The following is a 16,843-nucleotide window of genomic DNA, read 5'->3' as shown; positions in this document are numbered from 1 at the left end:
TCTTCCCAGCCCCATGTCCTGTGTCAGGAGTAGGGGAACTTCAGGACTGGGGGCCAAATGAGGTTGCCTGTATGGTAGTATACACAGTACCTTGTAACCAAAGTCTGAAAAAAAAATTACAGTGCAATCTTATACATAACTTCTCTGAAGTAAGGATAAATGGGTGGGTATAGGATTATAGCTGTAACCATCTGAGCTCGGTGGAATTTATGTCTGCGTAAACTTGCTTAAAATTGCTGTGCATTGTTCTTCTTTTGCACTGATTTTAGTTCCCTTAGTTTTTGCATCTAGAAAATAGAAGTTTGCATGGCAAGTAATGAAGGGAACTAAAAGATTGCACTGTAGGTCTTATGCTCTGAATTTTAAATTCATGAACGTTTATTTCGTACAGTATCTTGATAGTGTGAATTGTTTGTGTGTGCGCGCACCACATATTCACAAAAGCAACAATTTCCTTTTAGAGGTCAGGGAACAAGGCTGTACTGCGTGATTAGCAGAGTACATGTTTCTTATCAAAGGCTTTGCAGTTCAGTTAATGAAGCCTGCAGCGCAGTCAGCAAAACAGTTTGCTGGAGTAGCAGTATTTTGTAAAACTCAACTACCCAATAGTATTGAGCTGAGTTATTGCAATTAGTAGCAGGATCTATTAAGTCCGCCTCAAAATCTCTTAATTATATGGCTGACTCATCAAAATGCAGCTCGTCTCACATCTTTTTATTTTAAAATACTGAATGAGCGGAGGCTGATTTCAATATCAAGTGACTTCTATGCTGGTTTACGTCCATTGATTTCAGTTAAGTATACTTTGGAACAGTATGTTCCCATGGGGCCCTAAGATATTGTGTGGTTAGCAGAAATTGTGTTCTGTCTATGGGGTTGATAAAAATACAAAGTGAGACTATGAAGGAGTAGTGGTCAGTTTTTAAAAGGAAAACTACTGGGCCTGACCGAAAGTCATGTTGGATATATGTAGAATATATTGCAGTGGGCTGTGATGGAGGAAGATGTTAGGTCAACCCTGCACTGCTATCCTTAATAGTGTTATTCTGTTTTTGTATTTTAGCAAGTTGTTAAGTGAGTTTCAATACAGTAATAAATCACAGGCAGCTGGTGTGTTCCAGTGGATTCAAACCAGAAAAATCCCCTCATAACCTACTTTTTCATTCATCCTTTGGCACAAACCCTAGTTCTCATGCCATACTGTAACTCAGCATGTAACAAAGCCTAAGTGTAGACAACTATAACTAATTCAATTCTTATTTAGCCCTGCTTCCCCTCCCTCTGTTGTTTCCACCATGTTTTTTATTGTAAGCTCCTCAGGGCAGGGAACTGTCCTCGTGTATGATGATGGCACCTTCATGTTCCTCATCATATCATTTGGCTTGAACTTCTTTACTCATCCATGAACCAAATGGGTAGCATCTGCCAGTTTTACGGTATTTAATAGCCATTCTAACATTGATACCATGGGCAGCAAAAGGAAAAAAAGAGGTACCAGTACTGTAACAAAACAAAAAAAAGCCATGTGTTTTAATTTTACTCAGAGAAGCCCCTTTGAGATTCATGATCATAAATAACTTAGGTCCATTTATTTCAATAGTTATACTCTGAGTGAAATTTAGTTGACTACAACCCATTGTATTTTTTTCTCCAAAAAAGAAAGAAGACGGACATTAAAATAGCACACGCCACAAAAGTTAATGTTGCCTATTGAGCAAGTGAAAATGAACAGAGATATCTCAGTTGGTACAGCAAGGGACTCTTAATCTCAGGGTTGTGCGATTGAGCCCAAGATTGGCAAAAGATTCCTGCGTTGCAGGGGATTGGACTCAATGACCCTCAGGATCCCTTCCACCTGTGCAATTCTACTATTTCAGCAATTGAGTGGATAGTTCAGTACAGAGGTGTCAGTCCTGTGTCACTGAACTCCAACCGCCGTCAGCCCTAGCTAGCATGGCCAATGGTCAGGAGTGATGGGAGTTGTTGTCCTACAACATCTGGAGGGCCATAGTTTAGCCACCCCTGATTTAGTACATTGCCTGTGACAGCCGCATCTCAAGCCCAGCCCCAAACCTACCCCTAAATCCAGCCATGTAGGAAGGACAGATCTTGAAGCTGAGGCTCCAATACTTTGGCCACCTCATGAGAAGAGAAGACTCCCTGGTATTGGGAAAGATTGAGGGCACAAGGAGAAGGGATGACAGAGGACAAGATAGTTGGATAGTGTTCTCAAAGCTACCAGCATGAGTTTGACCAAACTGCGGGAGGAAGTGGAAGACAGAAGTGCCTGGCGTGCTCTGGTCCATGGGGTCACGAAGAGTCAGACATGACTAAACGACTAAACAACAACACGAGATCAGTTGCATTTGATGCACACAGAATCTATTTCAGCCTTCCTATCAGAGACTTCTGTAGTACTTTGATATGAGTAATGGCTAATTTCATAACGCCACTGTAAGAATGAATGAGAGTGTAATATACTGTACTTGCAAATTGTTTCCCTCATGCGAAATGAGGACCCTAAATTGCAGCAAAAGTAGATGTTACTCAGCCCCACTCACCTCACAGAGTGTTTGTTGTGGGGGAGGAAGGGAAAGGAGAATGTTAGCCGCTTTGAGACTCCTTCGGGTAATGATAAAGCGGAATATCAAATCCAAACTACTACTACTACTACTACTACTACTACTACTATTCTTCTTCTTCTTCTTCTTCTTCTTCTTCTTCTTCTTCTTCTTCTTCTTCTTCTTGAGATGTTGGTAAGGCTCTTCTTTGAATGGCCAAAGGATTTCCTCCTCTCAACATAGGAACTCTTGGCTTTTCAAACTGCCCTCACAACAGGTAGACCTTGCACAGGAATGAGTTCATCGCCAACTGAAATGCTGCCACAGCAACTTTTTGCTCTTAATGGACATATAAAGAAAATACTGCATCCACTTCAAGCTGTGCACATGCTGTAAGAAGGCAACGTAATTATTTGTGCTGGAATTGTACCCTAGTTATTTACTTTGCACTGCTAATGTGTTTCCTATCCTTTACAAATTTGTTCTGGGAGTTGAAATGATCAGCAGTCTATGGGCAAGATTGTGCTGCCTCTTAAACCACTGTGAATTGATTAGCTTTCAGTGAAGCTATTCTGGATAGATACCAGACAACTGGCTAAAGCGTTTGGCCCTGCACCAATGCTGTCCATGAAAAAGCTATGAGCAGGTAAAAGACAAACTGCAGTGTGCTCAGAACCAATGTAAAATGCAACAGGCCTGACTTTTTGTTTGAAATGACACTTCTCCTTATATCCCTGTGAAGTCATTTGCAATGGATTAGATTTCATTCTTTCACTTGCAAGGAGGAAGCATATACTGTATTTATGACATTGGCTCAGACATACAGGATTCAGAGCAGCGATCTATTGCTACATGTCAAATGCAGAGGCCTCAGGAAGAGTTTTGAAGCTTGGAAGGTTTTTTCTTTCAAAGGAAGAGAGAGTTCTCAAATCCTTTGTTTTATATACTTTCCCCAACTCTGTGTTAGCAGAGTTTAGTATGTGCCACAACTTGATAGTGAGCATCTAATCCCAAAATAAACTATGAACTTTTAAGAGATTTTACCTTTCCTTTTAATTAAAGTGCAATTTTACAATACTGTTCCAGAGCTGCAGCTCTTTTGATGGTAGGTGAGGGGGAAGGACGCATCAGGAGACATCTTCCAGAATGGAGCGAATGTTTGGTTTCACAATTTCCTGACTTAGAAAGAGAAATGTTTTAGAAGAATGAAATGAAATTAACAATTCCTTGGAAAATACTATTTCCCCAGCTGAGCAGCTGTGCTCTTAAAATTATATTTTATTAATGTTTATAACAACAACAAAACCAACCAACCATGAATTAATTCACTGGTACAGGTAAAAGTTACAACATAAGGCCGTTACAACAGAATAAAGGGTCCCTTAAAGAAAGATTGAAGGGTGGTTCATTATACCAAGACTTTGAAACAGAAAGAAGGGGTTCAGGGTCACAAATATTTCCCCAAAAAATCATACCTAGGAAAGTTAAAGTTTCTTTCAAGCTGTTTATTCAAATAAATGATAAAAGTCCACCAGACAGTGTGAACGTCTTCCAGCTCTGCATCTCCCCAAAGAACTTTGAGATACGGAGTGAGTTTTTCAGAAGGGCTCTGTGAAGAGCTTTCTAAAACCAACCACCAGGGGTGATATTCCTTGATCAGCCACCAATCAGGCAGCAAGAACATTACAAGAGGTTTCAGAAAAATAGATGGATTATTCCCTTTAAACCAGCTAAAAGGCATGGGGCAGAACTGGGTTGAATCACAGCTCTGACGATGGTGCCAATTTCTGAGATGTTCAGAAATTTGAACGTTCCTCCAAAAGGCCTGGACCACAGGCCATGGCCAGAAGTGACTTTTATGCCTGATAAAAGAGCACATAAAACACAGAATGCATCAGGTAAGGAAATGTTGGGGAAACGGAATCAAGTGCTATCTGAATGCGGCCAGAGATTCACTCAACATACATCAACAGGGGAAACACATAAAACCATTAAAAGATATCCTTCCAAGAATCCTCTTCATAAAAAAACTTAAAAATGATCATGTCAATGGAAAAGAAGCAATGGTGCCAATGGGAGCTTTTCTCAGGATGCAAATAGCAGCTGTGGGGGCCCTTTGATGTGGATTAGGACTGTGGTGGTGGGGAAACATTAAGTTCTTCCTGTCTTGGTCCCAAACCAACTTTTTTATTTTATTTTTAAAAACCAAACAAACCCAAGCAATTATGAATTGAAGATTTGCCATCATTTCTGTTTTGGCCCCTTCATAAAACAGATATGTGGAGGTTCTCTGAATAAAGTTGTCTGTCCTCCCAAATGTTTTGGGGGAGGATGTTGAAGCTGATGACTTCCCTAGTGACTGGACATTTCTTCTTACTAGAATGCTAAGAACATAAGAAGAGCTTGCTGGATCAGGCCAGCAGCCCTTCTATAACCCAGCATCCTGTTCACACAGTAGCTAAACAGATCCTTGTGGGAAACTTGTGCAGCCAGAGCCTGAGCACAAGACCATTCTCTCCTCCTGAAGCTTCTAGGAACTGGTATTCAGAGGCATCGTTGCTTCCAACTGTGAAGGCAGAAATATAGTCATCACCACCACCATCCATAGTTGCATTAGAGCCATATGCATTATTCCAATGCAAGAAGAGAACATATGTATCTCAATGGGTAAAATGCACTTTTTTAAAAGATAAAACTGGCTATCTGGGAAGTGGAAGTCACATGTGATTCTCCTCTTGTTCCATCTTTTGAATATCTAAAGTATTCCGGGGACTTCCAGGACTCTTTCATCTTCTGTGGTTCAGTTGTTGAGCCTTTCCATATCAACAGTTCTCATTGCTAGTTCTTAAATTGACAACAGTACTACATTTCACCCCAGTTCCATTAGTCCATAATGTCATCCAGTTAATGTGTTAAAAAAAACTTCCAGATCTTCATCTATATTGATGATACGGCATCTCAGCTTTGTATCATCAGCAAATTTCATAAAAACAATATATTTTGTTTGCAAAGGCCATTGATGTAAAGCATGGAGCCATAAGAAATGCCAGTACTTAATTTTCTCCAATATGAAAATTTCCATGTCAGCCCTGATAACTTGTAGTAATGCAATGGGCATGGTAAAGGAAGCAGATTGTTTTCCAGGTGAAATATTTTGGCACTGAGCCATTCATGACAATGAGAATGTGCCTCTTAATCTCAGGTTTGTTCGAGCCCCACGTTGGGCAAAAGATTCCTTCATTGCAAGGCGTTGGACTAGATGACCCTCGTGGTCCTTTGCAACTCTAATATTCCATGATTCAAAAACATCTTGTCTATTTCTCTTGTGCCCAGAAAAAGAAGAAAATCATCTAGGGAGCTGTCTGATCCTGACAGATTGCAATTTTAGATAGCTAGTTGTTGTTGTTGTTTTGAAAGCTGTGTATCTAATTTTGTTATCCTTGATCATAAGAAGCAGCCATTATTGGACAATAATGAGCCAAAGTGTATTAATGACTCTACAAAAAGAGAGAGAGAGAGAATGTCAATATATGGCCAACTCTGCTTCTAAAATCAATGAGAGTTTATTCTGTTGTCCTTTGGCTCTTCCCTGCTTCGAGTTCTGTGATTCTTTTAAATCTTTGGTTTCCCTAAGCCGTATTGAGAAGGCTCTGGCTGTTTCCCTCTGTGGCTGATGAGGATGATGAGCCTGGTAATGTTTGTGTGCCCCTGTCTAGGCTTTGGAGTTGTTTACAACCCCCCTCCCCCACTTTAGAAAGGCCTTGAAAACAGCTGTCTCCTGGGCAATGAAATGCAGAGCATGACAGACCCAGAAAGACAAAGGAGCCTTTTACAGTTAAATGTGACAAAGGAAGTAAAAATGTTTTGTGGGAAAGCGGGATTGGAAGGAGATTTTGCATGCAGACAGGCACTGAAATTCACATCAATTTCAAAAACACATTTGCTAAATGCGCCCCCCCCCCATCCTCTGCACAAAGCTAAGGAGAAAAACTGCACAGCAAACATTGAAGCTTTGCAATGTCACTGGAACCTGAGTGGAATTGCTAACTGATTTTCTCTCTCTTTCTCTGCATTCACACTGTATCACAAGTCTGAAGCCAGACCTTGTTTTCCTGAGGACAAAAAAAGAGATCCTTTTGTTGCTGTTTTCCCCTTAGTGTCATCTCTTGCAGTTGCCATGGTAGCCAGCAAGTATCCTTTCAGCACAAGTTATTGGGTCTCCGGAAGGAAGTGCTCCAGTGCCGGGCCGGGTCTGCTGTTTTTATAGAACCTGTTACATAATGCATTCTATTAAAGTTTCCTCTTGCTGTTTTATTGTGCGAAGGGGAAATTAAATTTGATGGCTCCTAAAAAGTTTGATAGAGGATGCCAGGTGATTATTATATATTATATAAACAGTTCTTTGTGTCAATTGCACACAGCAACAATATTTCTGTATGGTGTTCAAGATGGACAAATATACATTAGAGCCACTGGCAATATTTACCTGCGTGCCTATCAGAAGAGGAAATTGAATTCTAAGCGGGGCAAGTTCAAACACTGTAAAAATGCACAGTGCTATATCCATCTGGAGAACCAGAGCAGCTTGCAACCTTAGCAATTTCAAAGAGAAGGTACATGTGTTCACAATGGTTTTCTGTTTTCCTGGGTCCAGGGAATTTTCTAACAGCACTCCATGGGAATATAAAGCACTTCTTACAGCTCAAGGACATAAATAAATAAATGATCCTATAACCATGGCTTTCCCCAGCCCTACTGCAATCTCCATCTCTTTTGGTCTTTTCTAGGCAGTTGTACATCTTCTTGCACAGTGCCAGCCATGCACCAGAGAAAGACAGAAAAAAGGACGAGGAGCTGCTTGCAAGGTATGCTTATTTATTTGATTTATATCCCACCTTCCCTCCCAAGGAGCTGAAGATCCCATACATGGCTTTCAGATAAGCATATCAGTCTTTTATCTTCCTGAATTATGGTGAATAAATGGCATTTGCTTCTGCATAGTCAGGCAAGGAATAATCATCAGCTTGATTGATTAGAGTCATTGCTTATCGTAACACACACACACACGAGACTGGGAATAATCTAGCTAGTTTATAGAGGAAATGAGACTTTGCAGAAGGCAAGTAAGGGAGCTGGATAGCTCTTTTGCATTGTTTCCACTCAAGCTTCTAAATAAAAAGAATGTAGCTCCATTGCAACTAAGGGCCTGTTCACACAAAGATACTTCTGATGGCGTATGGTACAGTGGTTATGTGCCTAAGCATCTAGCCAGGTCACAATTCCTTTCCCATGAGTTCCACATCATCACCAGCTTACACAAAGCGGATTGACTGGGAGTGCCACAAATGAGTTGAATACTGCAGTGTGCATGAGACAGTGGTGGTGAATAGGTGGATTTATGAAGGAATAACCTCTTCTGTGTATGCTTAATATAGCCACTCAGTCTCCATTCTCAACATTTGGCAGTGCCCCGGGCACAAAATTTTTAGGGATGCAAAATTTCAGCACCCAGTGCTGCCTCAATACAGCTGTGCATTTCCGTCACTGAGCTCTGGAAATGACCTCTTCAGACAATGGATCAACTTTTCTTTTCTTATCTCTGCAGCTGTGATCTCCTAGGTGATACGGGTGCTCTTAGGCATTGAGTACTCATGCATACTCCATCCATTTTCCTCCCTTCTCCTTTTGCATGGCCCTGGGCATTGGCAACCCACACTATGCCACTGAGCCTCTTGGGCTTGCCGATCAGAAAGTCAGCAATTCAAATCCCCGTGACGGGGTGAGCTCCCATTGTTCGGTCCCAGCTCCTGCCAACCTAGCAGTTGAAAAGCATGCCAGTGCAAGTAGATAAATAGGTACTGCTGCAATGGGAAGGTAAATGGCATTTCCATGTGCTCTGGTTTCCGTCACGGTGCTCCATTGCACCAGAAGCGGTTTAGTCATGCTGGTCACATGACCCAGAAAGCTGTCTGTGGACAAATGTCGGCTCTGTCTGCCTGAAAGCAAGATGTATGCCACAACCCCATAGTTGCCTTTGACTAGACTTAACCATCCAGGGATCCTTTACCTTTGACCTTACCTAAAAGCCTTGCCTTACCTAGAAGCTACTACTAAGTGATAGTGTCAGAATGTAATGTGTCAGGATGCAATCAGAATATGGCTGTTAGTGAGACTACAATCAACCTCATGATAGTGCTTGGTGGTAGTGTTGGGGTTGCCTGATATTTTGTGTGTGCTTTATTTGGTTTTTTTTAGTGTTGTTATTCTGCCTGTTGTTTGGTGGGGGCTTGTGAGCATCACCGGTTTTTTCTTTTGTGAAATGGGTGTTTTGTGGTGCTCATTACTGTTTCTTAGATTTCCCAATGCGCTTTCAGATTCAAAAAGTTTGGGGACCCCTGCTCTAACTTATCCAGGGTGGAACTGCGGAGAGAGGGGATAAATTTGTGTTCATTAAATAGACCTTTTATTGTGGCAGAGATTCCATCCAATTTTGTTGTAGTTGGCCGTCAGCCATGTACAATGAACAGTGCAAGTGGTTTCTTGTAGGAACCTGGGAGAATCTATATAGTCACAGAAGCTGTGCAACTGCATGGACTTGTATGCAGAAGTAATTGAGATCATATTTAATTGTTAATATTGATGTAGTGCTTTACATATTTTTGGAAGAGAAAGATGTGAGCAAAATACAAAAGGAATACAAGTAAAATCCAAATACGAACTGATCACCTTCTCATTTGAAAGCACTGATACCCTAAAATACCATTTGCTTCTAAGGAGCAAAGGAAAGGAAAGCATGAAACTTCCAAACAGAGAGAGCTAGAATTATCCTTGACTTTGTCCTGTCAAATGTTAAGTCAAACAGGAATCAGGGAGGGTTTCTTTTCTTATTTTTGGCAAGCATTTCCCTTGCTTCCTATGGTGTGGAAATGGGCAATAAATAGCAGGGTATCTTATGGCATCATTCCAGGCCTCCCGGCTACCGGTGTTGGCAAGGAAATGGCTCTCCTTTTCTTCCTCCTTGTTTTTAGAGTGTTGCGTTTTCCTGAGGTGGAGGGAAGGTCTGTCATTATCAGGGAGAGAGTCAAACCACAGCGGCTGGCTTCTGCTGAACTCCTGTTGCCCTGCCAAACGGGAGGAAGCCATAACCATATTATTCACACCACTCGTGGTTTTTCTCTGAAAGTGAGACTTCCTTTAAATTACAGCACATGCACTCACATGCACACATGTGCACAAAATGCAAAATTGTGGTCTTCCTCATAAAAGCAGTTTTTTTTTTTAAAAAAGAGGCCAATGCTTTCAAAACATCTTCAAATCTTCCACAAGACTAGAAATGCTGTCTTGCAATTCAGTTTGGAACAGTAACAGTATTGCTCTTGAAATGCATACTGAAAGCAGAAGTCCCCAAGGACAAGAGGCAAAAAAACTTTCCTCTGTTTATCATCCCATAAAAGTGATCCTCCTGCAGCTGTATTCTGGGCTTTGTTCAACAACAGGCTTCCTCTTGCTTCCACAGAGCTGAAAATCTCTGTAAAATTAGCTTGCTTTCCTTCTCAATATTTGGTGCAAACCCTTTGGAGTCGCATCAAACCCACACTTCTTTGGCATAGACTTCTTCCCCTTCCATCCCCCAGTATATCTTGGATCTCAAAAACTAGAATTATGTTCATATGTCAGGTGTGGGTATCTGGTATTTTTGAGGGTGGAACAAAAAGCCATAGATTGTACATGTGGCTGAGGCCTTGATGTGAACATTTAGCAGAAACTGGTATGTGATATGATTTGAGCTCTGTGAAAACTCTACAAGTCTTGTGGTAGTTTTCTGTTTCCCTGTGCTTATTTCCTCAGGCAAATGAATGGTCCAGAGCACATTTTTGTATTATGTTAAAATCCTAACGCAATACACCCAGGGATTCTGCCTTCCTCCTCACCAGCAAGTTGCAGGAATCAAATGCGAGCAGGAGCTGTCTTTGCCATTCATGGTATTGTAGTGGAAGTCTCCGCCATTGTGCACCCTTGTGCAAATTAATTGAAACAAACAATGTAGTTTATTGTACAAAACTCACATATATATGTACAAAACTCACATATACGTACATTAGTAACAGATATGACCTCTGCTATTTTTAAGCAGCATTTGAACACAGTTTGGCGTAGAGTCTACTAGTTTCTAACAGTCACTGTTGATTTTGGATTCCTGTACCACACATGAATCAGCGCCTGAATGAGCTTCTCCATAGTCGTACAGTCTATAGCACGGAGGCGACTTTTGCATACACAGTGGTACCTCAGGTTAAGTACTTAATTTGTTCTGGAGGTCCATACTTAACCTGAAACTGTTCTTAACCTGAAGCACCACTTTAGCTAATGGAGCCTCCTGCTGCCGCCGCGCTGCCAAAGCACGATTTCTGTTCTCATCCTGAAGCAAAGTTCTTAACCTGAAGCACTATTTCTGGGTTAGCAGAGTCTGTAATCTGAAGTGTATGTAACCTGAAGCGTATGTAACCTGAGGTACCACTGTAGCCCACAAATTCTCAATGGGATTTACATCCGGGGAATTCCCTGGCCAATCAAGTACCTGTCTTTGCAGCTTTGCCATGAATTTCTTCACCACTTTTGATGTGTGACAGGCGGCTAGGTCCTGCTGCAATATCACGGTACTGTCAGGATACCTCTTTTCCACCTCTGGAATAATTCTCTTCCGTAGAACCTCAATATATTGTGGCGAGCGCATCATTCCTTCTATTGGCTGCAGGCTTCCGACACCATAATGATCAACTGACTTTTCGTGTTTGTTTTGAGTACAGGATTACAAGTAAGATAGAAAACATGCTTTGTTTCAATTAATTTGCACAAGGGTGTACCTCCTGCTTTTCCATCGTCACTAACCACACATCTCCACACACTTGTCATAATCTCACTTCTGTGGACCCACTAGTTAGAAGCGGATTTTCCTAGCTTGGGTGCAAACTCCACCATGTACTTCCTGGCTTATGTTCTGGGTGGAGCTGATAGATTGACACCCTTTCACCCAATCACAGAGTTGGAAGGGAGCCCAAGCCCCGAAAGAGAAATTAGAATCAGCCCTGAAAAAAGGAAGGATTCAAAACAGAAGAAGAAAGCACCAAACCTTACCTTTAAAATGCTTAGTCCATCACGACAGATAGCTCAGTTGGTACAGCATGAGACTCTCAGGGTTGTGAGTTTGAATCTCACATTGGGCAAAAAGATTCTTGCATTGTGGGGTGTTGGACTAGATAATCCTTGAAGTCGCTTCTGACTCCATGACCATCTGATTCTAAGGCCAGAGCTTACCCAGAAAATTGGGTTTTTATTGATAAAGCAAAAAGAAAAAGGCAAATTGCAGAATGAGTTGCTGAATTTACCTCAGAGGAAAGGGAAGGGAGCTATGATACCACAATCAGCTTCAGTATTTTGGGGAGTGGGATGGGAGAGCATTAGAAGCTGACAAGGGAGAGAATGAGAATGTGTACACACTAACTTGCTTGCAGTGAAAAAAATGCTATTTTCCTCAGTCCAGGGTTCTCTTTTCTCATTCTCCACATGAGAGGAGGAAGAGAGTATTCTGGGCAGAGTAGAGACCAGCCGGAACCCTCTTAACAATTTGAAGGAAGTGGAATTGCACACCTCTAGAGAGAGGAAAATAAATTCCTGGGTGCTGCTTAAAGGGGGATTTCTAGGTGAACAAAAGGGGAAGGCAATTATTTGTGATTTTATAAATAGAAAGACACCTGACTCTGGATTTTCAGTGTTAATTGGAAGGTCTTGAAAAAACTGAAGGCTGCCACTAAGTGAAAGGGGTTGTCCTGATACATTGGGATACAGAGGACTTAATTTCCCCCCACATCCAACAGCACCTTAGCTGAAGGCCAGGATACTTACCTTTCAATAGAGGGTGGTGACTGGTCCTGCAAACAGACCTTGTTCTGGCTTGCCAACTCCTGACAGTTAGTTGTTACAGACAAGATGTATACCTGAGAGACAAGTTGAAGGTATGCGAGCGAAACCAAGGGGAACTGGTGCTCTCAGGTGACCCAGGATTGCTTGCTACTTTGCCATTGGACAACTTATGGGCAGTCCAGCTGCTCACCATATGAACGGATAAAAACATTGAGGATGCCAAGAGGCTTATTGTGGCCATGATGTCATTATGCATATATAGTATCATTATTTCAATTATTTCAGTTAATTATTGTGGAATTGGAAAACAGATTACGTAGCTGCTCCAGACCCTTACTATCCTAAACCACAATATCTGTTTTTTCAGTTCAGACATGATAAAGTATCAACACTGCACATTATATTTGTTCAAAACAATCCACTATTAATGTTCCCATGTTTGAAAACATACTTACTGGGGCTTTATTCTTCCTCTCAAATCCTTCCTCTCCCTTGTTAAGCACATATTTCTAAAACTGAAGGTAGACTGAGGTCTGTTTGTGTAAAATTCTGCGTTAATAAAAAGAATGAAAAACATCATCATAAACTTTTGATATACTAGCCAAAGACCATGACCTCATCAAAGGACATCAACATCTACATGAACTACATGTATATCTTGATGGGTTTTAGTATGTTTTACTGTTAATTTTAATTGTTTTTTTAAGTTTTAAATTGTTAACTGTTTCTTATTGACAATTTTCATATTTAATGTAAACTGCTTATAAGTTTAACTGCTATCAAATAGTACAAGAATTTTGAATTTTGGTAAATGAAGCAAACAAATATACAAAGCAAGTTTAAAAGGATTTATTCACACAGCTCCTGAAAATGAACAGCCCATAAGAATGATGACTAAGTGGTGGAAACCCTAATGTCACATGATATTCAGGATAAAAGGGAACAGAGTAGAGACATACACCAGATCATAAAAGAATGCAGTTTTGCTTTGACGTGGTGACAAAGAGAGACATGAACTGCCCCCTATCTTTAAATTTAAATATGGAAAGGAAGTTAACCCTATTAAAAAAGATTAGTCAAACATCAAGGCTTCCTTCCTCCCTCCAACTCTGTTGCCCTGATCCCACAAGAGAGATTGATGAATGAAAGTAGCTTTCTGTGTACTTTGTCTACACAGATGTACAGATCTCTATCTTCATTGCAATACACATCTACTGAATTGACTGGATGAATGTTTGGATGACAATGTTAACCATGTCTAGAACTATCCACATGGCTGATGAGGTTGAAGCTATTTCTTCATTTGACTCCTGCCTGTAGTCTAGACTCTCACTTGAGGTCAGTGGTTGCAGCTATGTAATTCAAAAACACCCTTTGACTTGGGACTTAATGGTCCTATGGGATACCCCCGTCTTTAGATTGTACCTCGATGTGTTAAGTCTGCTTTGCTGTGTTGGGGGCCTTCCTGCTCATTGTATTGGACATCTATCCCAAAGTCCTGGCCTGATGGTACCACCATTTGTGTCACTAACTTGCAGACTTGCCAGGAGTCATTGCTTCTAGACAGTATATGACTTTGTTTTTCTGTTAAACCAAATATGTTAAACCTTTGCAATGTTGCCTCTGCTACAATTATCTCTTCACCAACCTGGTAGAAAGCTTCTGTAGCTTTAGTTCTGAATTTAATAGGCCTACATATTGTTCAGAAAGTCACTAACAGACTCTCCAAGTGTCCCTATTTCCCAGGGATGTCCCTGATTTAGAGAAGCCATCCTGGTTTCTGATTTGATCCCAGAATGTCCCACTTTTCCTTAGGACGTCCCTGTTTTCATTAGAGAAATGTTGGAGGATATGGAGTGATCCGACTTCCGAGCCATCTGAAGGCAATCCTGTATAGGGAAGGTTTTCTTAAATGTTTAATTACCTTTTTATATACAGTGTTACCTCAGGTTACATATGCTTCAGGTTACAGACTCCGCTAACCCAGAAATATTACCTTGGGTTAAGAACTTTGCTTTAGGATGGGAACAGAAATTGCACGGTGGCGGCACAGCGGCAGTGGGAGGCCCCATTAGCTAAAGTGGTGCTTCAGGTTAAGAACAGTTTCAGGTTAAGAACGGACCTCCGGAATGAATTAAGTTCTTAACCCGAGGTACTACTGTATGTTGGAAGATGCCCAGAGTGGCTGGGGCAACCCAGTAAGATGGGTGGGATATTATGTAAAATTATTATGGAATGGGACGTCCCTATTTTCATCAGAGAAATGTTGGAAAGTATGCACTAATGAGTGCTGACTTGCACCCTCAGTTCTTTCTACCTAAAGCAAAGTACACTCTCTGCTTTTAAGGCTGAGGGTATAAAAGTGCCTTCAGCTTGCTATGATGGTTTGTTTTAATTAGTGTCTTTCATTAAACTAATACTTTTTGTTCTTCAAATCCCTCTAATTTCATGTACACATCTTCTCTCATAACAGAGTTTGCTGCTGTAAGATTATATCGGTGAATTAAAACTGCTATCTCTTGGCACTTACCAACAATGAGCCCCATTATATTCTAGGTATACATTTCACATAAAGTGCCCTGCTCTTTAGACTGTGTTAAGGACAAGGTTTAATAGTCTCAGGTACTTAATTATCATCCTAATCCCTTGTATAATAGCCTTTCTGAGTGTGTAAATTGCTTGTTATAACAAAGTATGCACTGCACATACTGAAATATTTCTATCAAAGGCCTATTTATGACAGTAGGTTGCTTGATTTATAATCAGATTGTCTCAAATGCCTTGAAAGGTGGAAAATCCTTATTTAATTTTTGAGAGGCTCATAATGGACTAAGGTATGGCATTTCCTGAGCTGTAAAGCACATTTAATGCAAGTCCACTGGGTGTACATAATCAGTCCTATTATACAAGAGACCTTCGCTGAATGTATGTTATCTAGATCATGGGTGCTGAAGCAGATGCACTCTTGCTAAATCATGTTTCTCAACAGACATGGCTGTGTGTAAATATTAGGTAGCCTTGGATACCATTATATCTGATCTTTCTGAGATCTATGACAACCTGCTGGTAGTAATTACCTGGCCTTTTTCAAGAGGACATAGGGAAGAAAATACAATGGAAGTATGATCACACAGAAATCCAGGGCCATCTTTAAATGCAAATTGTGACCCTCAGTCACCTAGACCTGCTCACTATGTGGTATCTGTGAAATGGTGCAATAGTGCTTGTGAAAATTTATGTCAGCACCCATGAAAAGTTTGCCCTCCTACCAAGTGCTATTTTGCTAGAAAAAGAGGTGCCAGAACTCACCATGAATGACTCCCTTGTTTTCTTAAAATAGAAGTTGTACACACCTGAGAGGTGTTGGAACTGAGTTCCAATGAGTTCCACTGGGGAAAAAATCCCTGCCTTTGAAAGTAGGAAGGGAATTTCTCCTTCCCATATGTGTAATAATAATAATAATAATAATAATAATAATAATAAGCAACTTAGGTTCATAATATGCAGCTAATATGATAACACAGCAGTCCCTGCCCGGCCCATTAGGAAGTCTGTTGGGGCCTAATCCTGAATTAAGCCTAAAATGCTTTCAGATTTTAAGTTTATTTAAGCATACTTATGTACAGGTGTTTCTCATGATGGATTGGCTATGGCTTTGGGTTGATCTATTTCTGCTTGAGGGAATACACGAGCTGGTGGAACCAGATGGCAACCAAATGTGATAGCTGGCTGGTGCAATCATATTGTTGCCATCTGTCCGGAAGGACCCAGTTTCAACATACTTAAGCCCCTGTAGCAGGATCACATCAACGGAAAATCTTGAGCTACAGTCAAGAGCTACTTGAACCTCCACCCCCCACAACAAAATTGGCACAGGGTCTTCCTGCTTAATTCCTGTTTTGCAGAATCCCTGTGTTACAAGGCACAAATGACCTCATGTCCCCTCCTCCCACTTCCTGCAATTGAAGTGACAGCAGCGGAAGGTGGAGACATGTCTTATGTATCATGGTACATGGCGAAGGATTTGCACTGTGATTGTTTGAAGCCCTGCCATCTGCCTTTAATTTTGCAAGGCCTGCCAATCTCATTAGATTTCATGCTCTGAATGTTTGCACTTGCACAAAAGCTGTCCAAACAAAGCTAAATCTTTGTCACCAGTATCTGTTCGTGGCATTGACTGAGAACATATGAAACAGATCGGTGCTAGGCTTGAGTGAAGTACAAGAATCAACTACTGCAAAATAATAACAGTAACATTTTGGCTAAACTAGGGATAATGATGCATGTTAGGGTGTTAGACAAAAACCAGAGTTTGCATGTATTTGCATATTAACATGTATTTGTTTGGGTTAGTGCTTAAA

General features: G+C 40.9%; 1 long non-coding RNA gene across 1 annotated transcript in view; it reads left to right on the top strand.

The window, feature by feature from the left end:
* The window catches only part of LOC309350450, a 158,540-nt gene that overhangs the window by 46,473 nt on the left and 95,224 nt on the right, over positions 1 to 16,843 (top strand). Inside the window, exon 2 of the long non-coding RNA XR_014160384.1 lies at positions 7,349 to 7,426. This is a non-coding gene — a long non-coding RNA (uncharacterized lncRNA). The remainder of the gene's footprint in view (positions 1 to 7,348; positions 7,427 to 16,843) is intronic.

The sequence above is a fragment of the Podarcis erhardii genome (assembly GCF_964252035.2).
Source record: "Podarcis erhardii genome assembly, chromosome: 9".
In the NCBI taxonomy this organism is placed as follows: domain Eukaryota; kingdom Metazoa; phylum Chordata; class Lepidosauria; order Squamata; family Lacertidae; genus Podarcis; species Podarcis erhardii.
Note: the sequence above shows the minus strand (reverse complement) of the source record. Positions and strands in the feature narration are given on the sequence as shown.